The sequence below is a fragment of the Aethalodelphis obliquidens genome, unplaced genomic scaffold (genome assembly GCF_003676395.1).
Source record: "Aethalodelphis obliquidens isolate GAN/ISIS:26980383/991018 unplaced genomic scaffold, ASM367639v1 scaffold1, whole genome shotgun sequence".
NCBI classification, from domain to species: Eukaryota; Metazoa; Chordata; class Mammalia; order Artiodactyla; family Delphinidae; genus Aethalodelphis; species Aethalodelphis obliquidens.
Window position 1 is genome coordinate 2,753,273 of NW_020837945.1, and position 25,540 is coordinate 2,778,812.

Below are 25,540 nucleotides of genomic sequence, written 5' to 3' on the forward strand. Positions count from 1 at the left end.
ACGGCCAATACGACTCACGTCACTCAGAGCCACCCCCTCGTTCGGGTCAACTTACATCTCCGTCAGGTGTCTGAGCCCTTCCATCTTCCTCTCCGGTTTGCTGACCTCGCCTATCGGCCAAACCTGTGGCTCACAGGCGCCATGGCAGGCGGTCCAGAGCTCTGCAAAGTGGCCACAGGGATGAGAGGTGATACGGGATGGAGTGATGGGCGACCGGCTGTTTCCAGCTCACCTGTGTGAACTCACCCTGCCTCACACCTGACCCCACACAGCCCAGACCCTCCCACCCTGGATTCTTGGAAAACAAGACCCTTTTCCTCCGGGCCTGGGTTCCTCCTTGAATTCACGGCCACGTTCTAAGGGGTGCGCTGTCTGCATCTGCAGAGATTTAAAACAATAACAACCACCCAAAAGTCCGTTCTAATCATGCAGGTGGAAAATACGCCTCCTCTTCTGTTAGTCTGAGGTCTGAGCAATCTATACATGATAATACGGTCCATTTTCCTTATTGGAGGGAGTGACGTCCTATAAAGTCGCCGTGAACAGTGAACTGGTAACTACGGAGCCATTTCTCCCAGGGGAACACAGGCTCAGGTCCTACCAGCCTCTGGTCACAACATTTTCATCAGTCACTACGTGGGCAACAGAATCTTCATCGATCGCTACGTGGGCAACATCTTCACCGATCAATACGTGAGCTTCTTTGGTGTGTGTTTCTGTACAAACACAGCTAATTTCACACGAGTGGTTGATTCATTGACACTGAACACACGCCAGCAGCCCCATAACTCACTCCTGCAGCGAAGCTCACCTGACACATGTTTTCTCCGGGGAGGCACGTCCCAGCCCTCCTGCACTTGGGACGCTAGACAGCCCTTCCCACTGTGCTTGGGACCATGCAAACAGTGAAGCCACAAAAAGCAGAAAAATTGGGAAACGGGATACTAAACAGACCCTGGAAAGGACGCTGGCTGCAGCACGAGCTGGAACAAGCAGGCGGAGCCGCCCTGTCGCCCTCGGCTGGGGACGTGCACGCCCGGCCACTCAGATACTTCACCTCTGCCGCTCTGCTCGGTGAATGACTGTGAAAACGGCCGTGAGCATGGATTTGAGGTCAGATTTCACAGAGCAGATATTATGGACTGAATTGTGTCCCCCCCAAATTCTTATGTTGATGTCCCAACCCCCAGTACTCAGAATGTGAACTTACTCGCAGAGGGGTCTTTTAAAGAGGTGATCAAGCTAAAATCAGGCCGCTAGGGTGGGTCCTAGTCGAATCTGATGGTGTCCTTATGAAAAAAGGACATGAGGACACAGACACACACAGGGGAAGACCTTATACAGGAGGGGGCTGGTGTCCTTATAAGGGGAAGAGACACCAGGGGTCCCCAAACACATGAAACACCGTGTGAGGACACAGGAGAAGACGGCGTCTACACGCCAACAGGGAGAGGCCTCAGGGGTTCCAGCCCTGCCCACACCGAGATCATGGCTTCCAGAGTCCAGACTGAGAAATAATTTCTGTTGTTTAAGCCACTCGTGCATGGTTCTGTGGTGTGGCGGCCTGGGCACCTAACGCGGGAGACATCCTCAAACGCGGGATCCGCAAATACAAGGAGAGCCTGCATGTGTGTAATGTTCACATAAGCAGAGTGTTCTTTCTTCTCCTTCTCTAAACACGCGCTAAGTGGAGATCCCCCGGAGAACTCACGCGACACAGCCAGCTCGAGGTTGGCCAGCCCTGCTCCGTGCCTTTGCTCTGGAGCCCATTTCCAAGGTCGGGAACTGCTCAGGCTCCCGGGGCGCTTCTCACCTCCAGCCTCTGACTTCTGTGCTTAAACACGGGGCTTCAGGTTGGCAAACGACAGCCCACGTGAAGACGCAGCCCCGGAGTTATCCCAGTTCTGTCACGCTGTGTGACTTCTCGCACTTTTATTGCGTGTTTAAAATATGAAACTGTGGGCTTCCCTGGTGGCGCAGTGGTTGGGAGTCCGCCTGCCGATGCAGGGGGCGCGGGTTCGTGCCCCGGTCCGGGAAGATCCCACATGCCGCGGAGCGGCTGGGCCCGTGAGCCATGGCCGCTGAGCCGGCGCGTCCGGAGCCTGTGCTCCGCAACGGGAGAGGCCACAACAGTGAGAGTCCCGCGTACCATACACACACACACACACACACACACACACACACACACACACACACACACACATATATAAAACTGAAACAGAGCACAGGCTGTGAGGTGTGATGTTTCAGTGCAAACGATAGTTCTCAATGGAATATTTCACTGATTTTGAGGAATATCTTTAAGATTGAAATATATTATATTTTATTGTTAATTGCTTGTTTTAAAGAACAAATCAGGAAACTCATGATTATTCATGATTATTCCCTGATTACACTGGAAATAACCAGTGTAATTTTTATACACTGTGTGGAGGAGGAGGGTCCCAGAGTGACCTGCTCTGGGTGCCACATGCACCAGGCACACCAGTGGCCTTGAGCTCTCTGCTGGCATCCCAGGAGCACCTTGCAGATCTGCAACAGTGACGTGGGCCCCGCAGCTGTTCAGGGCAGACCTGAAGCCCACCGTACACGCCCCGCTGCCTGCAGCTCTCCAAAAGGTCTTGGGTGGACACACACACGGAGCCCTTTGGCCAGGACCTCAGCTCTGCCTCTGTGAGCCCCAGGCTGCAACCCGCCTGGTCACCAGCAGCCTTGGGACCCCCCCGGGCGGAGAGGATGCAGGCGGAGTTCACACCAGCATGTCACAAGAGTGAGGTGCCGCCCTTCCCTGCCTCTCGGTGGGAGGGTCACCTGCTAAACCAACCTGGGGCAGCGGCTCCGGCGCCACAGCCCTTAATGGCCAGACTTGAGCTCTGAGGACCACACAGCCCCATGGACGTCCCCGGGTGCCCGAGGCCCCTCTGCACTGTCCTTTCTATCGTTCCCACACACAAAGCAGACTGTTGACGAGGAGATGCTTTCTCGAGAAGGTCTTTGTGTACTAAGTTTTTAGAAGAGGATTGATGAACCCTGTGGTGTTCATTCTATTTCAAATAACATTGCTGTTATAAAAGTGATCCGTTGTCATTCAGAATTTGGATAAATCCAATAAACCTAAAAGTGGGGGGAATACCCATAAGCCTACCAAACCCCGGGTATGTATTGCAGGCTGTCTCAGAGGAGATGGCGAGTCTTCCCCATTTCGGTTGTTTGCCTGTTTATCGGGGTCTTGGGAGCCGACCAAAGAGTTGTGCCCGAGGGAAGCCGGAGCCACAAAATCCCAACGACGTGCTCCTGAGACGTGGAGGGGCCAGCGGCTGAGGACGCCCCAAGGGGAGGGGTTCTAGGGGCCTGACCACCCATCCTCTGTGTGACAAAGACACCCCCTCATGTCTGTGTGCAGGGACCCCCGCTGCCCTCGTGCTGAGCCCTGAGCCAGGGCCCCCCGGCGGCACCCTGCCTTGTGCAAATCCCTAGTGACCAGGACAGCTGTTCTCCAATGCTCCCATCCCTCCAGCCTGTCCTGGAGACACCAACAGAGAGCTTCCCACCCGGCCCCGCCATGGCATCTAGAAGGCCACAGAGCTGACCCCAAGGCCACCTGCAGCGCAGGCGAGGGAGCAGAGGGAGTGCACAGGTGTGTGTCTGACCTGGGCCAGGTCTGTGCAGGGACGGCCCCAGAGCTCCCGCCTGGAGAGCCTGGACCAGGCCCACGGGGGCCGCGGCGGGGGGCGGGGGGCGGGGGCTGGACCCTCAGCTCCCGAGCACGTGGCTCTGTGTGTGAGTGTCTGTGTGTATAGAAGGGGTGCACTGTGTGCCTGTATGTGTATGTATGTCTGTGTGTGTGTGTCTGTATGGGGGGTGCATGTGTGGTGTGTCTGTGTATCTATGTGTGTGTATGGGTGTATGTCTCTGTGTGTGTGTGTCTTATGGGGGGTGCGTGTATGTGACTGTATGTGTATTATGTCTGTGTGTGTGTGTGTGTGTGTCTGTAAGGGGGGGCTGCACATGTGGTGTGTGTCCGTATGGGGGGTACGTGTGTGTGTCTTTGTGTCCGTGTGTGCTTGTGTGTATGTCTGTGTGTGTGTCTATATATCGGGGTGCACATGTGGTGTGTGCTTGGGGGAGCGAGAGCCCCAGTCCCTGAGACCATCTTTCGCTAACATCTAAATGGATCGGGACCTGTCGGGAGTTTGGTACAGGACGCTGGCTAAAGCCCTGCGCCGGCAGGAAGTGAGGCTGGAGGGTGAGCCCCGGAGACGCGCCGGCCCCTCCCGCATTGTCTCGTGGCGGGTCAAGCCTGATCTCAGCAGTTTTGCACCCCGCTGCACACCAGTTGAACGCCGGCCCTTCTCACACAAAGGCTGGTATTTGCTTTATCTACAGGATTCCCGGACGTCAGCAGTCTGCAGGCGCAGTCACAAAGCCCCGGCACCCCAATTTTCCACACCAGGGCCCAGCGGGGCTCACCCACGAATCTGCCCAACTCAGGCCAACAGGCATTGTTGTGGGTCAGCGGGCTGAGCCCTCGCTCGCCCCTGACCCTCCGTGAGGCCAGCAGGCTGGACAGACAGTCAGTCCCCTGCCCACACCCACTGCGGCCCCAGGGAGGGACGGGAGGGCCGGCCGTCCTCCTCCAGCCCCTTCCAGGACACCGGCATTGGCAGACCCCGCAGAGGCCCCCCAAACACCGCCTGAAGGGGAAACGAGCAAAGCTGGGGCCTTGAGACAGTTCTGTTCCAAACACACCAGGTCGTGTTTGACCCAGTGGGTCACTCACTTCTGCCCACGACACTTGGCATTTTCAATAATTTTTGTCATGAGAGTAAAGTACTATTTCAGTGAGTTTATTCTTGTTACAAAATTTTTCATACATCTAAAAAGTAGAAAAAACGGTACAATGAACCCCCACATACTCACCAGGCAGATTCAACAGTTGCGAGGATTTGGGCCCCAGTTGCTTCATCTTCTTTTTCTTTCCTAAACTATTTTATTTTATTTCTTTAATTTTTATTTTATATTGGAGTATAGTTGATTCACAATGTCGTATTAGTTTCAGGTGTACAGCAAAGTGACTTAGTTATGCATATACATGTATCTATTATTTTTCAGATTCTTTTCCCATATAGGTTATTACAAAATATCGAGTAGAGTTCCCTGTGCTGTAAAGCAGGTCCCTGTTGATTATTTTATATATATATTAGTGTGTGTATGTTAATCCCAAACTCCTCATTTAAAGCAGAGCCCAGACTTCCTGTCATTTCACCCCTACATACTTCAGTAACTTCAGTAACTTCTCTTAAAAGATGAACATCTCCTTGTATCAGCACAAGTTCCATTTCATATTTGATAGTCATCATTTCTCGGTATCATCTAACACCTGGGCCCTAATCGAACATCCTTATCATCTCAAACATGCTATTTTACAATTGATTTCTTTAAGTCAAGACCCAAACCTAATCCACTCCCTTCTTTGGTTGTTGGGGAGGTATGTTTTTTCCAAAGGTTTTTCTGCATTATGGAGAAGGTCTCATGTGTTTTCCTCATTTGATCTGTTAAATGGTGAACCATATAGATTCACTGTCTACTGTGAACCAATCTACTGTGAACCAATCTTCCAAGGCTGGAATCAATCCAGCTGAGTTGTCTTAACCCAGGCTTCCCAGAAAACCAAGCAGGGGCAAAGCGTGGGTATTAATACTTCACTGGGAGGTGCAATCCCAGGGAAGCAAAAGTGGGGAAAAGGAAAGTGGGGAATGAAGGGATGCAAAGAGGGTGTGATATGGTACATGATATAGAATAGGATAGAATAGAATAGAATAGAATAGAATAGAAGAGTAGAGTATATGGTGGTACTCTCTGGGGCTGGCAGCAGCTCTCACAAGAGCACAGCTGGTAGAAACTCAGAACAGAATTTAACTGCCGGTTACTTCCCGTGTCATCGCTCTCATGGGCCAAATCTACCTCAAGGGGCACTAACTCCCTGAATTTCTGACCTGTCTTCCCTGGGCCCCTCTGGGCAGCCTCTGGAGGGCCCAGCCCCTGATCGGGGAAGTCGGCCTGAGGGCCAGAGCTCCCGCAGCCCCACTGTGTGGAGATGGGGGCCCAGGCCCAGCCTTGGCCCCTGGGCTCTTAGGAGACGGCCAGTGGGTTTGTACGTTTGCTTAGTATGTTTATGGCTTTGCATCTATGCTCCGAATGCAACTGGCCCATAATCTCTTTTTTACTCTCCTTACCCGGTTTTGATAAAAAGGTTATGATTCATAATAAAATGGGGGACAGGGTCATGTTTTCTATTTTTCTTTTCTCTGGAAGAGTTTCCTTAAACGTTGGCAAACTCACCTGTAAACACCTGGGCCTGATGCTTTCTATTCTGGGGACGTGTTTTCTACCTATTCAATTTTTGTAATTGTTACAGAGGACTTCCGATTTTCTATCTGTTTTTCCCTGAGTCGGTTATGGAACTCGTGGTTTCCCTTCTTTTTACACGCAGTTTTGTGTAGGTGTCCAGAGTCCCCGGCATTAGGAGCTCCTGCTGGGCACGGACTGCACCTCCTCTGGGCCCCATGAGCACGACGGGGGGCCCTGCCCCTTTTCATTCCTCCTGCTGTGTACTTAGGTCCACTTGCTTTTTTCCCTTGTTCACCTGGAGAGGTCTGTCAATTTTGTTTGGTTTTTCAGGAAGCCGTTTCTGGCTTTGTGGTTTTCTGTTGCATCCGTTCCTGCACCTATTATTATATTCTTCCTTCTGTGTTTTCCGGATTTACGCTGCTATTAATTTCCTTAACGTTACGTGGTTACTTAGGTATTTGGTTCTTCCCTTTTCTTCATCTCTCGTGTGGGATATCAGCGTCCCCATCCCCTCAGCTGCATCTCGCAGGAGTCGGCGGGAGAGTCAGGCGCATGTGGCGGCAGCCGCGCAACCCGGGAGCCCAGCACACCCCCCAGCTCATGACACTCAAACGAAGCGCGAAGCAGGCCAACCAGAGGAGCCTCTGTGAGACCCCTGGGCCTGACTGGACGCCCACTTACATGTTTACCTTGATTCCACGCTGACCCCAAAATGCTCGGAGGCAGGTAATGAGGACTCAAGTCCTGGCATCCGCTCTGTTCAGAGGAACTAGCAATTCTGGGGGAGATGCTGAGAGGAAGGGAGAGGCCTTAGGAAAAGGCCCCGTGACAGTGAACTTAGCCACCCTTCCATCGGGGTGAGTTTCCTATTTGAAGAGCGTGTGTGCACGTGTGAATAGCAAACGTTTCCCCATGTTGTCCCCACGCCTGGGGTGGACTCAGCGCTAGCATGAATGACGCTGCAGTCCGCATCCACAGGGCGGGAGCCGAGGCACGTGGATACCAGGAGGCCCTTGGGACCCACAGGCGGGCTGTGTGTCTCGTGGTCCCAGCGTAAAATGCTCTGCTTCTCTGGATCAGATATGCTTCTCTTACGCCAGTCATCACAGTCGGATAGCCAGAGCTCACGCCACCCAAACCTTCACTTGACCTGCCCAGACTTTTTGGTGGACAATCTCATCGTTCCCTCCACCTGGATGGGAGCGATCGGGCGGCCGGCAAGAAGCGACGTGAGCGGCTATCGGCCTGGCCGCGGCCGAGGGGCTGCGCGCGGCTGTGGACACACGTGGGTGCTGGCGCTCAGGGATGAGAGGAAGCGGGCACAGGGACTGGGCAGCAGCGTCCCAGGGTCAGCATCCGGGGAGGGAGGACAAGGCCGGGCGGTCAGCCTCTGTTTCCTGAGCCACAGACACAACTTCCCTAACCAGAGACTCCACCCCGCTGACTTCACACGGCAACCAGACGCAAAACTGGAGAGGAGTGTCTGCAGCTCTGTGTCTGCTTAGAAGAAGGAGGTGGTCAGCCGCGTACAGCATCTCCCAGCCTGGACGCTGCACCCAGACAGCGGCCCTGACCCCTCCGTCTCTGTTGACACTGTCACGGAGAAGCAGTGACACGGGAGGGGGTCTCTGCCTGGCCCCCCAAGAGCAGACCCTGAGGGAAGGTACAGGTGCTGGTCCCTTAGCCAGGGGTGTCGGGGCGGGGGTGGGGACCCAGGAAGCAGAAGTGAGGCAGGGCAGTGAGACAGGAAAATAGGGAAGCCAGTAAAGTGTCCCCTGATGAGAGGGGCGCTAAGGTGGGGGGCTGGGGCTCAGGCCCCAGGGAATCATGTAGGATACACATCAGGATCTCCCCCCAACTGCAGGACAGAGCTGGGGCATTTATCCTGACACAGCCCCTCCTGGCTGAAGGCTGCTCCTGAGGACGTTGACTCTGGGAGTTTCAAATGGGCTGAGTGGATGCGGGGGCCCTGAGAACAGAGAAGCAGGGGGGCATGCACACCCCCCAAATGGTCCCTTAGCTGCGGTGGGTTCACAGGCTGCCGGGGGCTCTGGGCAGGGCAGCAACAGGATCCACCAATGGTGTGAATGGTCAAGGAGTTAAAGACCATGAAAGAGACAAAACCAGGTGTGTGAGTCAGGGCTTTCCAGGGAAACAGAACCAATAGGATGGATGGATGATGGGTGGTTGGATGGATGATGGATGATGGGTGGATGATGGATGGATGGATGATGGGTGGATAGATTGACGGATGGATGGATGGATAGATGGATGGATGGATGGATGGATGGATGAGGAAACTAATACACCTCCCATACCTGACTTTTCAACAAAACTTGTCACTTCTCCCTGCAAAGATTATCCAGAATTCACCTACCCCTCACCAGCCCCCAGCCCCCCATCTGAGACACTACCACCTCTTGCCTGCTTTTTCGCAGTTACATCCTCACTGGGCTCCCCATTTCTGTGCTTGTCCCCCCCAGAAGCTCTTCACCCAGCGGCCAGGGTTATCCCTTAAAGTCACATAGGCCACTCCTGTGCTCCAAACCTTGCTGACTTCCCGTCTCACCCGAGCAAAAGCCCAGGTCTTTACCATGACCTGCAATGCCTTTCAGGTCTGGCCTCACCCTCCCCTCATTCCTGAAGCTCCAGCCACGCTGGCCCCTGGTTGCTCAGATGTGCTGCTGCCTCAGGGCCTTTGCACCTCCTGCCCCCTCTGCACAGAAAGTACTTCCTTCAGTTTCTGCATGGCTGGTTTACACACTTCCTGGAGGTCTTTACCCAAAACCACCTTGTCAGGGACAGCTTCCAGTGCGACGTTGTCATGGTCCACTGCAGGCAGAGCTCAATTCCCCACTCCTCCAACTTGCTGCTTGGCATTGTGACTCTCTCTGGGTAATTAAGTGTGAGTAGACATAACTTTGGCCACATCCAAATGGAGGCTTTCGATGTGCTTGTGTGGTTTGACCCTGCACCATGAGAAGAGGACGTCCAGTGACCACTGCTGCCTCAGCCTGAACCCCAGCAGAGAAACACCTGGAGCAGACCTAAACCTAACCTGAGGCCTGAAGCAGAACCCAGCCAAACCACAGGCTCACGAGCAAGAAATAAATGTCTATGGTTGTAAGTTTGGGGTGTTTGTTACGCCACATCACCACAGCAGTAGCTGACGGATACACAAGGGCTTCCCCCTCCCAGTTCAATTGTTTCTCAACACGCATTATTCTCTAACGTGCATTATGTGCACCTTATTTATCTTCATTGTCTGCCTTCCCGACTAGAAGGTAAGCTCCATGAGAACAGGAATTTTCACCTGTTTCGTTCACCACTGGATCCCCAGCGCTCGACAGGAGGCACTGGGCAAATATCACTGAATGAGTGAATGACTATGATGGGTCTGACACTAGAGCTAAGTCCTGGGTGCACGGGGAGCATATAAGGGGACCTGTAACCCAGCCCTGGAGATCAGGGCAGTCCTCACAGAGGAAGCAACAGAAACCCTAGGTGGCCAGGTTGACCTACCAGATGAAGAGTTCCTGGAGATTACTCCTGTCCCCAAAGTGAATAAAACCACTGGGAATAGGTAGGGGAGGGTGACATTAACAAGGAGAGAGGGAAAACGTAAGATTCCGTGTGCATTATCAAAGGGCACTCATCGGGCCGTCCGTGCAGCCAGGAGCAGCTCTCTCCCATGTCTACGTCTACGTGAACACTGTGAAGTCAGAAGGTGACTACACTTTCATGAAGCACCTACTGTGTGCCACACCAATTGAACACAACTATGAAAAGGACAGTCCCTGCCCTCAGAGAGTTTAGAGTCCCGTGGGAGAGACAGACATGCAGACGGCCTATCAGTCATGGAGAAGCAGAAGCAACGGGACAGAGACGTGGGTGGCAAGTCCAAAGTCTGCAGGGCAGGCTGGTCAGCTAGAAACCCGGCAGGAGCTGATGCTGCAGGCTTGAGGCAGAATGTTTTCTTGCCCAGAAAGACCTCCACTTTGCTCCTAAGGCCTCTCAGCTGATCGCATGAGGCCCATCCAGATTCTCTGGAATAATCTCCTTTACTCAAAGTCCACTGAGGGTAGATGTTACCCACATCGACAGAACACCTTCCCAGCACCACCTGGGTTACCGATGACTGAATCTCTGGCGTCTACACTTCTGGCCAAGCTGACGCACAAAACTGACTGTCACGTGCTGGTGACAGTCACACTACAAGGTGAATGTACTTAATGCCACAGACCTATACACTTAGAAAAATATTTTTAATCACGAAATTTTTTTTATCTTTAAATTTTTTTAAATTATTTTTAAACGACTAAATATTATTATATATTTCATTTAAAAAAAAAAACCTGACCATCACAGGCTGTGATCAGGGTGAATGCTGATGCCTGGAGATCACCCAGGAGGTGTGACACACTTCACCGGGAGCCCCAGAAGACACCCCCGAGCCCCGCCGGTGATGGCTACGGACAAAGGAAGTGCCCATCAGCAAACTGCATTCGGCAGCAGTGGCTGAGCTGTTTCTCAGGCTGAGCCTCGGCCCTGCGCGCACGGTGTGACCCGCGCAGCATCCCTCCTGCTCGGACCCCAGCGTGTCCCTGCCTCTCCCTCACCAGCCGAGCAGCAGGGGCCACCTCGCTGCAGAAGCTGAAAGAATCGTACTGAGGTCACGGCTGTCTCTCCTTCCCAGTTGTTTTTGCTTAGCCGTTGTGGTCGGCAGAATAACGCCTCCTCCAAGATGTTGGGTCTTAATCCCCAGAACCTGTAACTGTGCTGTCTTGTCTGGCAAAGCCGGTGTGATCGCGTTAAGTGGCTTGAGCTGGGGAGGTTACCCTGGGTGATCCGGGTGGGCCCAGTGTCATCACAGGGGAAGGGGGAGGAGGTGTGACGAGGGAAACAGGTAGGAGTGAGGCCGGGGCCATGAGATAAGGGATGCGGGTGGCCCTCAGGCGCGGGAGAACATGAGGACTCTTCCCGAGAACCTTGGAAGGAAGGCAGCCCTGTAAACACCTTGACTTCAGCCCAGCGACACCCATTTTGGCCACCTCACCGCTCCCGTAAGACACCACAGTCGTGCTGTTTTAAGCCACTAAGTCCATGGTCATTTGCCACAGTCGCCATGGGACCCAGGTGTCGCTGCGCATGAGACACACTCCGGCTCCGTCTGCGAAGACTTGCGAAACATAGCAACCACGTTCAAGGTGTCGATCCTGATTCCAGTCAACTCGCTGTAAAAAGACAGCTGTGAGGCGACTGGGGAGATCTGGACACAGGCTAGCACGTGTCGTTGAGAAGTTATTGCTGATTTGGCCCAGCCTGTCGATGGTATCACGGCTCTGCACGTGGGGGAATACTCTGCAGCAGGGAGGCAGCGGGATGGCATGATGTCTGGACTTAGTTTGAAATACTTGAGGGGCGGGCGGAGTAAGAAAATGGGGTGGATGAAGGGGATATAGGCATTGAGATGACTATGGAATTGCGTGACGTCCCAGGGGCTTTTCCAAACCCTTCTGAGAGCCTACAAATGTGTCTCAGCGAAACGGCGGCCTGAGATTTCCACAGTTACCCTTTCTATATCCCCAAGTGTAGCGGCTCTGGCTCTTTGGAGCCAATGACTGTCTACACCGACAGCTCACTCATGTCTGACACCTGACAGTTCGCGAGCCCCTGTGTGGAGTTGAATCACGTCCCCGCAAAGGCTGTGTTCACATCCCAACCTCCAGAGTCTGCGAATGGGCCCTTATTCGGAAATACGGTCTTTGCAATGTGGTCAAGTTAAGATGAGGTCAGAATGGGCTCGCGTGGACCCTAAATCCCGTGACCGGCGTCCCAGTAAAAACAGAGACATCGCAGCAGAGACACACACAGAGGGAAGAAGCCACGTGAGGACAGGGCAGAGATTGGGGTGAGGATGCTGCCACACGCCGGGGGATTCCGGGGTTTGCTGCCACCACCAGAAGCTGGAAGAGGCACGGAGGGTGTTCCCCTGGAGTCTTCAGAGGCACCAGCCCTCCCCACACCTTGAATTCGGACTTCGGCCTCTAGACTGTTTTAAGCCGCCCCGTCTGTGGTTCTTTGTTACGGCGGCCCCAGGACCCTCACACACGCCCCTTTCACTTTCCCCTGCAGGGTGTCATTGACCCTGTCCTCCCCGAGGCCCTAAGAGCTGGGTCCAGCACGGTGAGGGGTGAGCTCTGCCAGGATGGCCAAGTCCACACCCCGGGGGCTTCCGCTCGCAGCTGGCTGGCCTGGGCAGGCTCCGTCTCCGTTTCTGGGTCTCCATTTCCTCTCCATAAAGCTGGGGGCTGGACCACCGCCGGGAGGTCCCTTCCATTCCAGCAACCCCAGTTGTGAGCAGGTCCCGCACCTCTGTGTGTTCCGAACGCAGTACCCCTCCCCCACCCTCCCCAGCGACGCCTGCAGGGGTACGCCAGGCAGCAGTCATCGACAGACTCTTTCATACAAAATTCAGACTTTTGCCGCAGCGGGCGCTGCACCTTTGACACCAGGAAGCGGAAGCTCCCCGCTTGCTGCGGCAAATGGACACAAGGGGGAGCTATTCACCTGCTTTTAGGCAGCGAGAAGGCTCAGCCCGATGCTCTGCTTCTGTAGCTGTGCAGGCGCTGCCAGTACCCCTCCCCCACACTCCCCAGCGACGCCTAGACGGAGAGCACGGCCCCAGGGCTGCCCCAGCACCTCAGGTGGCTTCCGGATGGGGCGAGGTGGGAGCCACAGGCAGAGTGGCATGGCGGGTGGGGTGACGCCGCAGCCAGGGTGGGTTGGCTGCATCTCCCTGGGGCAGGGCTGCTGTGCAGTATGGGGCGCACGGCACGGCAGTCGGGCCAGTGCCCAACGCAGGGTGACGGGGACCGAGGGCCACCAGGCAGGCAGGCCTATTTGACAGAGTGACCTTGCTGCAGGGGGCGGGGGCAGGCAGAGCCGCGGCATCGCCACCAAGTGCAAACCTGCCGAAAGACAGATGGTTCTGGCTGCAGGGGCTGGGGCTCTGGTTCACATGGGCCGTCAGGACCTCGTCCTGGGAAGGAGGAGAGAAGCCCACTCTTGCTAGGGGGAGAGGGTTGTCAGAGGGGCAGGTTTCCAGCTGGGAGGCTGACGGCCTGAGACCCACGCGGGCAGCGGTACAGCGGGTGGGGGAACTGGCTGGGGGAACGGAGGAAGGCCTCCCTCTGAGCACAGCCCGGGGGCCCTGCCAGCCTCCACGCAGCCCCCAGCCAGCCTTTCTCTACCCCACATCCCACCCTGGAGGCAGCACAGCTCTGTACCAGCCTCTCTCCTGCTGGCAGCCCCCCAGTCCCTCTGGGCTCCTTCAGACACCCCGAAACCTAGGCTCCCTTGACACCCGGCATGGGACGGTGGCCCCTGCACGTGTGTTGGCAGGCGGCGGAAGGGAGGCTGCACAGGCAGTGAATCCCCCGCCACTGACCCCCACTAACATCCAGGGCGGGGAAGGACCTGGTGCCGCCCCTCCTGCAGCCCCCATCCCCACCCCCAAAGGCTGTGGCCCACGGCAGGCATCCCACTGGGAGTTCTGACCCAGGGCCAGAAGCCACCTGCCCACAGCGAGGCGGGGCCGTATGGCCCATCCAGGTCAACGGCCAAGAGGAGGTGAGCTGTGCCCTCTGCCACTGAAGGCCAGGCCACTGGGTAAATTAGACGATAAAGAGATACACCACTATCTGTTTAAAAGAATTGCTAGTAGCAACCTTGGGTCCTGTTTCCGACGGGGCCTAGGGCACGATGCCCAGGGAGAGGCAATAGCTGGAGAGCCCGTGCTGGGCCGAGGCTGGGACGGAATCACAGGAATCTCTCTGTCCCCCAAGTCGGTTTCCACCTTCAATACTTCTTCTCTACCCAAAACCCGAACAACCAGTCCTGTGCAGCATCGCTTTAGGAAACACCGTGCTTTTTTTCCCACTCGAGCCCTAAATAATCGCCTGCACAGCTACAGAAGCAGAGCATCGGGCTGAGCCTTCTCGCTGCCTAAAAGCAGGTGAATAGCTCCCCCTTGTGTCCATTTGCCGCAGCAAGCGGGGAGCTTCCGCTTCCTGGTGTCAAAGGTGCAGCGCCCGCTGCGGCAAAAGTCTGAATTTTGTATGAAAGAGTCTGTCGATGACTGCTGCCTGGTAAATACTCCCACGACCGTCACGCCATCACCCACGAGATTTGGCGCATCTGAAACCAGCTTCCAACAGCAGCCAAATGGAAAGAGTTCAAAGACACAGGTTTACAGAATTACAGAACCCCCGTCCGATGCAGCACTTCACCCGCAGGAACGCATCCTACAACGTAGAGTCGCACAGGTTCGCAGCAGCCGGTGCACGAGGTCACTGGGTGCAGCTGTGTTTGTGACAGCAAAAGCGGACCGTAGCTAAAGGCACATCAGTAGAGGGCAGGTGCAGTAAATTCCGCCGCAAGGGATATTCTGCAACCATCTAAAACAGCAAGGCAATCTGCACACCATGCCCACAGCAGCATATGCACAAAGGGAAAAGGCGGAAGCAACCCAGATATCCATCAGCAGACGAATGCATGAACAGCATGTGGTCTGCTTATATTTCTCAGCCTCAGAAAAGAAGGACATTCCAACACCTGCTACAACATGGATGAACCTTGAGGACATTGTGCTCAGTGACATAAGCCAGACACAGAAGGACAGATACTGTACGATCCACTTACTTGAGGTCCCTGGAGGAGTCAGATTCATAGAGACAGAAAGTGGGATGATGGGTGCCAGGGACAGGGGTTGGTGATGGGGAGAGTGTTTCATGGGGATGGAGTTTCTGTTGGGGAGGATGGAAAATTCTGGAGATGGATAGTTGCACACCAATGCAAATGAGCCTAATGCTGTAACCAGGCAGGAATCTGTGGGGTCTTCCTGGGACAGACCACCCCCCATGTCCTCCGCCTGCCTCTTGTCTGTAGAAAAACTTTAGCCTCCTGGGCCTTCCCCTGAGTTCCAAAGAATGAATTTAATCAGAGAAGTGAGAACATGTAGAAAATTCAGTCAAGCAAGACAAAGTAATAATAGTTTAGCCGTTAAACAAAGTCAAGGACCTTTAGTTCCTCCTCAAGGGCTATAGATAATATTCTGAGTCACGTCCTTTGAGCTGTTGCAGACACGGAAACCCCCATGAAGTGGAAGAAGTTCACTGTGTGCTGTCCACCAGCACGGAGACCCCAGACCAGTTGGAACCAGAAGGTTGATGATGCTGACTCCTGATTACCTCACCACCAGCCAATCAGAAGAACGTCCACGAGCTGATCACACAAGCCACGACTCCCTTCCCTCACCTTGTCTTTACAAACCTTCCCTGAAAGCCATCAGGGAGTTTGGGCCTTTTGAGCACAAGCTGCCTGGACTCCTTGCTTGGCGTCTGCGATAAATGCTGCATTTCCTTCACCACAACCTGCTGTTAGTAGATTGGCTTTACCGTGCACGGGCGAGCGGACCAAAGTCTGGGTCGGTAACAAGGCCTCTGAACTGTGCACTTCAACATGGTTAAGGTGGTAAATTTTATGTTATGTATATTTTACCACAATAAAAAAGTGAGACAATTCTTTTATGTTGTGATATGGAAATATCTCCAAGTTGTTACCCAGAAAACATGGTCGAGAACAATGTGTATCGTGTGCTAACATTTATGTCAAGGAAACACACGTGCAGCCACTGCATAGACTATCTCTAGGACCCGCTGGAATGGGTGATGGGGCTGCCCTTGGTGAGGGGGATGCAGGGGGTCTCACTTCTGAATTTTCCACCGTGACAACAGCACCCACACATAAAGTCATTTACTAAAGTACAAATGCAAAGAGTGAAGATGCAGGGCACACCCCAGAAAGCCATGGGGCGGGCGAGGTTGTGTGTGTGACGGGGGGCGGGGCGGGTGTGTGTGGTGTGGTGTGTATGTGTTGACCGTCTTTACTCTGCCAGAAATACTGGTGTCCCAGAGGCCCAGGTGCAGACCTGAAGACTTCTTTTTTTTCTGTTTTCTCCCTCAAAAAAAATTTTTTTAATTTTATATTGTGAATATTATTTACAATATTTATTTTATATTGTAAATTTTTTATTGTATATCAACTATACAATATTATAAGATTTCAGATGTACAACACCCAAAAGCCTTCTTAAGGGTCCAACTACATGGTCTGGTCTATTACACATGCTTATAAAAGAAAACACAAACGTGCTTCTTTTGCTGAGACCAGGTTAACTGATTCCCCTGGACCGCTCAGGAGCTGGTGGAAATGAAGTTCTCGCCATCCCACTCCCCGCTCTCAGAGGCCCTGCTTTGCTTCAGGGCCTCCAGGGAGATGGACTCTACCTCCTTAAACATGACTGGGGGGTGAGGTTTCATGGCTTTCCTCGGACCAGGGAGGGGAGCTATGTTCCATGTCACAAAAGCACTGAAGGAGGCTTTAAGAGGAGACCTCAGAAATCCAGCCCCATTAGACAGACCAACAAACCAAGGCCCAGGGGAAGGAAGCAACTTTTCAGAGGCTCCCAGCTGGAAAGGCCCTGTCCCACCCACCACCACCACCCACCACCCACCTTCACCCCCACCCCCACCCCGCCCTCCGCTCTCACCGGGCCGGTGCTCAGCCTCCACCCACCTTTTTGCATCTAACCTAACCACAGCCTTGGAGGAGGAAACGTCATCCCCATCTTACACATGGGGAAACTCACCTGAGAAATGGACTCCTTCCACAGCGGAGCCAGGATTCAGTCTGGTCTGAGGCTGGGGGCTGTGCAGACACAAGGCCCCAGGACATTGTCCGTCCTGATTCCTCGCACAGGTGCCCACCCTCCTGCCTGGGGGAGACACGCAGGCCAAAAACCTCTTCCTTTCACACCCTCGCCCTCCACGTCCAACCCATTAGCCTGGCCCAGCACCCCACCCCCGACATGCTTCCTGACCCCGTCTGCTTCACCCCCCCTCCCTGCCCCCACCCTGGGCCAAACCAGGTCACCCTCCTGGGATCAGCGCCCTAACCAGTCTCCCCGCTGCCCTACCCCCAACACTCCAAGCTCTACTTTTTAAAGAAACAGTTTTACTAAGATATAATTCACCTATCACGAAGTTCACGCTTCTGCAGTGTACAATTAAGTGACGTTTAGAGTAGTCACAGGACTGCACATCTATCACCACTGGCAAATTCCAGAACATTTGCTTTACCCCAAAAAGAACTCCCATGCCCATTAGCAGTCACTCCCTATTCTCCCCTCCCCCACCCCAGCCCTAGGGAAACACTAATCGACTTCCTGCTTCTACAGGTTTGCCTACTCTGCACCTTTCACATAAATGGAATCTTACAATATGTGGTCCTTTTGTCTGGCTGGCTTATTTTACTTAAAGCCGTGTTTTCAATATTCATCCATGTGGTGGCATGTATCAGAATTCCCTTCCTTTTCGTGGCTGAATACTATTCCACTGTATGGACAGACCTCATTGTGTGTATCCATCATCCGCTGATGGACATTGGGTTGTTCTCACTGTCAACTAAAAACAGAACAAAACAACACCACAAAAAACGCACAACCGGGGCTTCCCTGGTGGCGCAGTGGTTGAGAGTCCGCCTGCCGATGCAGGGGACACGGGTTCGTGCCCCGGTCCGGTAAGATCCCACATGCCACGGAGCGGCTGGGCCCGTGAGCCATGGCCGCTGAGCCTGTGTGTCCGGAGCCTGTGCTCCGCAACGGGAGAGGCCACAACAGTGAGAGGCCCGCGTACCGCAAAAAAACAAACAAAAAAAAAACAAACGCACAACCTAAAAGCTGAGAGTTATGTTTTATTCATTACTGAGCAGTACAGTCTGGGGAGGCAGCCTCTCAGCTCTGAGCAACTGCTCCAGAGAGGTAGGGGATGAACCAGGACGTGCAGGAGTTATTGCTGAAATAAAAGCCATGTATTTGAACATGAAAAGATTACTGCAAATCACAAAAACCAGACATCTCAAGTTAATGACCTTAGTGCTTTTCTCTGTATGGGAAGACGCAGGAGTCTGGGCTCACTGAAATCATTCCTTTGATGTGCACCTCAGTTCTCTGGGGCCGGCGTCCTGTACCTTCTCATCCTGGTCTCCGCAGGGCGCATTGCTGTGGGGATGGGCGGTGAGCTGCAGCGGCCAGCGGCTTGATGGCAGGCACCTGCCTCCACCCGACTTCTGGCTGCCACGTCCTTTGTCTACCCATACGGCAGAGGCACTATCTTTCATTCGCAGCAGGCAATGTTTTTCTGTGCACATCACCTATGGCTACTGTGAATAACGCTGCTGTGAACATTCAGGTACAAGTTTGTGTGAGACTAGATGTCATTCTAAAATCAATATATGCCACTGGGGAGTTTGAATGATGTGCTCCACCCTTGATGCTTTTAAAAAACATGGATCGGGTCTCAGTTCTCCTTCATCCGCCCCGGTGACACCTATCGATTTCACAACGACATTCAATCTCGGGGGTCCGGCCACCTGGCCTGGCCGGAGCACATCTCCAAACTCAGCCAGCCTCGCCTTGCCCTCCGCTCCCTTCCCAGGTCCAGGGACACTGGTTGTCCGCTGAGCACCCCCTCACCAAGCTCCCTCCCTCCCCGGGTCTCTGCGGTCACGGTTCCCTATGATGCTCATTCCAGCTCTCCACACCTGTCAGGTCTCAGCTAGAATATCAGGACCTCAGAGGCCGCCCTGACCCGCGCAGCTGCCGGGGTCCTCCTCCCGGAGCCGGGCCTCCAACCGCTCACTCCCTCTTAACTCCCTTCACAGCTCTCGGCGTGGTCTGAAGTTAGCTCGTGCTTTTTCTTCCTCGTCTTCTCTCTTCCCCTGAATGACGGCTCCCTGACATTTTTTTAAAAAGCAGCAACAGGTCCCAGATGGGGCCATTTGCACACTCCCGACGCCCCACCCCACCCCCAGAGAAAGGAACCAAGACTGAATTGCAGTTTCAACCCCTCCCAGGAATGTGACCATTAAACAGGTGATGGGAAATTTCCGGATCAGCAAGAGTGAGGCAGTCCTCAGGGTACAGACCCTGCCGTTCCCTCCCCCAAAGAAGGTGGGGGGCCAGAGAAAATCCTTCTTGCCCTGCCCTTCCTCTGTGTATCAAAAACCCCATTTCCTACAACCCCCTCGGGCCCTTCTGTTTACTAGACGGGATACTGCTCGACCAGGAGTAGTTGAACAAAGCCAATTAGCCCTTCCAATCTACTCAGGTGAGCTTTGTTTTTTAACCCTGAGGACAGGACCTGCTCTCACACGCCCTGGTGTCCCCAGTGCCTCCAGCAATGAATGTGTGGTCCTAGAGGTGCCGGGAAAACATGGGACTCTGATGAAGAAATGAAAAACAGAAGGACTGGAAGCTCCTGCAGTCCTAGCCCCGCGGAGCTGCTTTGACCGTTACCGAAGCCCGCTGTCCACTTCCTACCCCGCCTGGTGTGTTTGTATGTGGTCTTGCTCGCTGGTTCGGTGGTGATTTTGATTTGGGGGCTTTCTCCTGTGTCGTGAGAGCACATCCGTCCTTCCACGCAGAAAGATAAACTCTCCTCCGTCAGGCCTGTATGACTTGTAATGCAGTAGGATACGGGTGCTACCAGCATGTGCACGCAGCGTTTTCTACTCCGTTAAACGTAAAATGAGAAAGACACGGCTTTGGGATGGAAATGGCTGCCCAGCAGACGCTGCGAAGGCACAAAGCAGCCTGTCAGTTCTGCCAGGGGGTCATTCCCACCCAGGCGAGAGAACGTTTGGCTGATGTGTTCAAACCCCATCCCCCTGGCAGCTGTGGGCGCCAGCGCCCGGTCCACATCTGCTGCATCGGCTCCTGATGTGTCTGCCATCACGGCCAACACACACTGTGTTATTGTCTCCTCAACAGTCACAGAGGTGGGTGTCAGTGGTCAGGTCAAGCGGACACCAGTCCCTGGGTAGACCTATCATTACCACGATGGAACTAGGGTTTAATTCCATTTGAAAGGCCAGATGTGGCCAAGAGCCTGTATCAGCTATCTTCTGCCACAATCAACGCTGCGTAACAAACCACCCCAAACCAACAGTGCTTTTATTAGCTCATGATTCTGGGGATCGACTACTGAAGCTGGTCCACTGGGGCTGTCCACTGACAGCTGGGCACCCTCACATCTGCCATTGGTGCAAGTGGGCATGGCTGCCCTGGGCTCCGGGCTCCAATAGGGTGGCCCCCACGCTGGCAGTCCCTAGAGCGTAAGTGTGAAGTCCTCCAGAGGACTTGCCAGGCTGGGAACCACACCGCACTCCTTCTACCACGTTCTACCGCATAGAGCAATTCTCCTGGACGTGCCTCACTCGCGGAGAGGGGACATAAGACGCCACGGCTTGATATGAGGAGTCATGGAGTCACATCTCTAAGTGACGGAGTCCGCACACAGTCTTGCAGAGGCAGAGCACAGAACCAGTCTCAGGTGCCGTCAGGAGGCCTGGAGCTTAACCTGCAAACTCCTCTCTCCCACTTCTGATCCTGTGGGGTGAGGCCCGGGAAGCTGTGTGCTTAGCAAGTGCCCAGGCCGTTCTGACATGAGGGGTCCTTGACCACACGTTAAAAGACATGGACCCAGGCTGATGTTTCTTAACCCAGATCCACAGACCTCAGGACGCTCGTGAACCCCCAGAAATGTACAAAGTTTCATGCTTCGGACCAGAGCCTTTATTCAGCATGGGAAAGGGCTCGATGACCCGAGAGAGGTTAAACTCGCCCATAATCCACAAGTACTCACTTTCACCCTGGTCTTAACCCTCTTGCCCAAGCCAAGGTGTGACACTCCAGCTCCCCCTACCACACACAAAAAGGTGAGGATGGTTTGCCTGATTTCACACACACGCTCTTGTAGCCAAATGCCTCAGGTGTGTGGGAAGGAAAGGGGGTGGCTTCAGGGCACGTCCAGTGGGGCTGTTCTGGGGGGGGCATGGATGGGCAGAGGGGCTGCGGCTGGGGACCAAGGAGCAGCCCCTGTAGACGGCTTACAGAACACGCTCAGGTGGACAAAAGTCTTTGTAGAGATAAAACCCTCCTAAGGAAAAAAGAGGCCTGAGGATTTTGTTTCCTCATCTAAAATGACCCAAGGCCTTCGGTTTACTGTCCCAGCCCCACTGTGGCCATCTGGTGGGGCTGCCGGGGGCGACCTCGGTTGGGCCAGACGGAATCCACGTGGGTGGAACCGTCATGAAAGGGGCGTTGTCTGTCCACACTGGGGTGAGAATCACATGACTTCTCCAGCACCCCCCCACCTTAGGAATTGAGTGGGGTGTCTGAGTCTCTAAAAAAAACCTCTGTGTCACCAGATTGTGACCTGTAACCTGAGTAGGACATCCCTGGTAAAATCGGAAAACAAAACTTCTGGGGAGTTTTTGCAACAAGTGTGGGCTCGAAATGCTCCCGTTAACCCAGACCCTGGAGGGGTCAACTCAAAGGCCGACACACCGGGCAGCTCCAAGGAGAGGCTGCCGAAAACATACAGATTCAGAGGCCCCAGCAAGGAGATATCGGCTGAAGCAGAAGGACACCAGGGGCTCTCCCAGGGCCTCTAGGGGCCCTGCTATTCCCCCAACTCTGCCTTGCTGGAAGAAGCCCAGAACCTGGGTCTCGGGGCCCCCTCCCAGCCACAGTGAGAGGCAGGGACCTCCCCAGAGAAGGCCAGGAGAGCCCAGAGGGGTTGAGGACCATCCCCGAGGATAGCCCGCGAGGCCCTGGAGCCCCCAGACTCCTCCACTGACCAGACCAGGCCTCCTTCCAAGACCTTCTGGCTGACGAGGGACCCGGGCAGTGGCTGCCCTTAATCCACTGGTCCCGGTCTCCTGCTAGAGATCTGCAGGGCGTCAGCACCAGCTGGTGACAGGTTTTAAGGTTGTCAAAAGAAGAAAGACCCTCAGAGGCCCCCTGTCCCCTAGTCTAGTCACACCCATCTGGATTCGTTGTTTCTCCTGCTTGAAACTGTAGGGGAGGGAAAATTTCCCCCGTTACCCCTCTTGGGTTCTTAGGGATGGACTGATAGTAAAATTGACACAAGACAGATTAGCAGGAGGGAAAGAAACTAACTTTCGTTCATGCACATGGAGGTCTCATAGAAATGGAACCTAAGAAGTGGCAAAGCAAGCAACTTTTATATTTTTTAGACAAAGAAATGGTAAATTTGTGAGGAATTGACAGGACAAAGAAACTTGCGTTTGGGTGCCCAATTCGTGAAGCACCTAAACAGTTTGGGCTTGGGGCAGTCAGTGAAAGGAGGCACGGGGTTTTTTATACAGGCTTCTCGGCCCCTAATTCCCTGTCTCTGCTGATAAGGGTGTCCTTCGACCTCCAGGTGCAGGGGGTGTACCCTTCACATGGGAGACTTCTTTCCTGCTCTCAGGGAGACAGAAAGGTCAGAGCGTCCCTCTTGCATTGGTCGTTCCTTAAGCAACTTTAATTCAAAACAATATACCATCGAGGCACATTTGGGGGTGGCCTACTGTGGGCCCCACGATCCTGAACCACTGGAGTCTGCATAGGAGCTGCCTCCTCTGATGTGCTGGAAGGGACACCGTGTGTCTGTGGGCTCCCATCCCAGTAACCAAAGTTCCCAAGCCCGCCTCCCGGGGAAAAAATCTCGCATCACGTTCTCTGCATCTCTTTACCGCCAGCCCCAGGCTGGCCCAGCTTCCCGCCCGAAACCCAGGAGACCTGGCTCCCCCGTTTTCCTTCAGCCAGGGGGCTGGTCAGTGGTAGCGAGGCTGTCACATGAACACCACTTCTCAGGAGGTAGACAGTGGCCTAAGGAGCCCTGGGGAGGCCTTTGGGTGGCATTGGGTGCTGGCAGCCCTATTCCCATCAGAAAGAATCATGCCAGCAATCAAAACAGAGTCCCCTCCTGAAACAGAGAGGCAGCCTAGGTTAGAGTGGAAACAGAAGTCTGAAGATGCTTCACACCTGGCCGACAGGGTCCAGTCAGGAGACAGAAACCACAGGGTGATTTGAAACGGAAAGTTTATTACAAAGAATTATGAAAAGGGCATTGGAGTAACAGAGAATTGGCAGCAACAGGTACAGAGAACACTGAAGAGTACAGGAAGAGCAAGACGCAGGGAGCAGCCCTCAGGCTGACATGGGGCACCCAAGGGAGACCCCACCCCAGGCCGTGCTGGAGCAGGCGCGGCGTGGCCCGGTGCGGCCGGCAGCGTGGGGCAGGCACGGAGCTCGCTGGCTGGTGGAGAAGTCATGGGGGACCTCACCAGCGGGGTTGCTGGAGGCTCGTCCGCTGGGATGCCAGGGGTGCCGTGCCCCAGAGCTCTCTACCAAGCCACCCCAGGGGATACAGGAGAGGCTGCTCTTGGGACCTGCCTTGCCAGGTCACTCCAGTGCAGAAACCCTGGGAGAAGGGCCAGGGGAGGTGCTGGCCACTGTGCACGGCAGGGCCTGAACACTGGAACAGCAAGAGAAACCCTCCCTCCGGTGTCCCTCCGCGGTTCTGTACTGACAAGGCTCCTCACAGCACTGGCCCCAAAGCAGAACCATTTGCAAAGCCCAAAGCAGGCAAAGAAGGGAGGATATGAAGCTGAGAGGGAACAGACCAAGAGCTGACACAAGCCCACGCGCCGGCGAAGTCTGCCCCTACAGTCAGCCATTCCCCCCACGTCCAAGGCGTGCATCTCAAGGCAGCCCTGAGCTAGGGGGCCGTCTGCAAAGGTGACTGAGGCCCTCGCGAGGGTGCCAGATTTAGTACATAAAAGTGCAGGACAAAGCTCAGATAAATGAGATAATTTGTTAGTATAGATCCCATGCAACGTTTGGGACATACTTATACTAAAACATTATTCATCCTTTATCTGAAATTCAGATTTAGCTGGGCATCCTGTGTTTGTTTTTAATTGAAGTACAGTTGATTTACAATGTTGTAATAGCTTCAGGTGTACAGCAAAGTGATTCAGTTATATTTTTTTCTCAGATTCTTTTACACTAGAGGTTATTACAAGACACTGAATATAGTTGCCTGCGCTATACAGTAAACCCTTATTGTTTATCTATTTTACATAGTTTATATCTGTTCATCCCAAGCTCCTAATTTATCCCTCCCTTCCCTTTCACCTTTGGTAACCATAAGTTTGTTTTCTATGTCTGTGAGTCTGTTTCTCTTTTGTAAATAAGTTCATTTGTACTATTTTTTAGATTCTGTCTATAAGTGGTATCATATGATATTTGTCTTTCCCTGTCTGACTTATTTCACTTAGTATGACAATCTCTAGGTCCATCTACGTTGCTGCAAATGACAGTATTTCATTCTTTTTTATGGCTGAGTAATATTCTATTTTTTTATACACACACACACACACACACACACACACACACACACACACACCGCATCTTCTTAAACTAATTGAATGTTAGACACTTAGGATGCTTCCATGTCTTGGCTATTATAAATAGTGCTGCTATGAACATTGGGTTGCATGCATCATTTTGAATTCGAGTTTTCGTCTTTTTTCCGGATATTTGGGCGTCCTGTGTTTTACCTGACACTCTGACCCCGGCACTGCCCTCAGGGACACAGAGTCTGATAGACACGGTAAGTCCCATCAAGGCCTTTACTTCGGCATCTTCTGTTCACAAGAGCGTCGGTCAAGTACAGAGCTGGCTGAACTGGCTTATTCCCTGTGCCCCTACCCCCTCCTCCCCAGGGGCTGGCCCGGGCCACGGCTCCTTCCATCAGAGTGTCTGTCACACCCCACAGTGATCCCCCCTCACTAGGCTTCATTCGCTCACAAATGTTTCCGGGGATGCTTTTGCCGAGCTCCAGGTCTGAGTTTTCCGGGGCCAGTTGGGCTTCGGAGTTCAAAGCATTCAGGGCCAAAATAATAATAAGAAGAAAAGGACATACAATATATTATGTAACCTCCATCAGGGCCTGGGGCAGGACCGCCAGCATGAAATACACTAACACTTCTGCAGCCAAATCTGTCCCACTAAGTGGGATAAATACCCCATAAACAGTATTACACCTTGCTTCCGGCTGACTTATATAGCAATAAAGTGGCTCGTGAGATGCTGAGATAACTACAGACAATAAATTCTCTAGTACTTCTTACTGCCAAGGAAAATGTTCTAAAGCTTCAAGCTTATGCCAGTTCAAGCGAAGCTCAGTGCCCAGACGTGCCTGTGCAGTGAGTC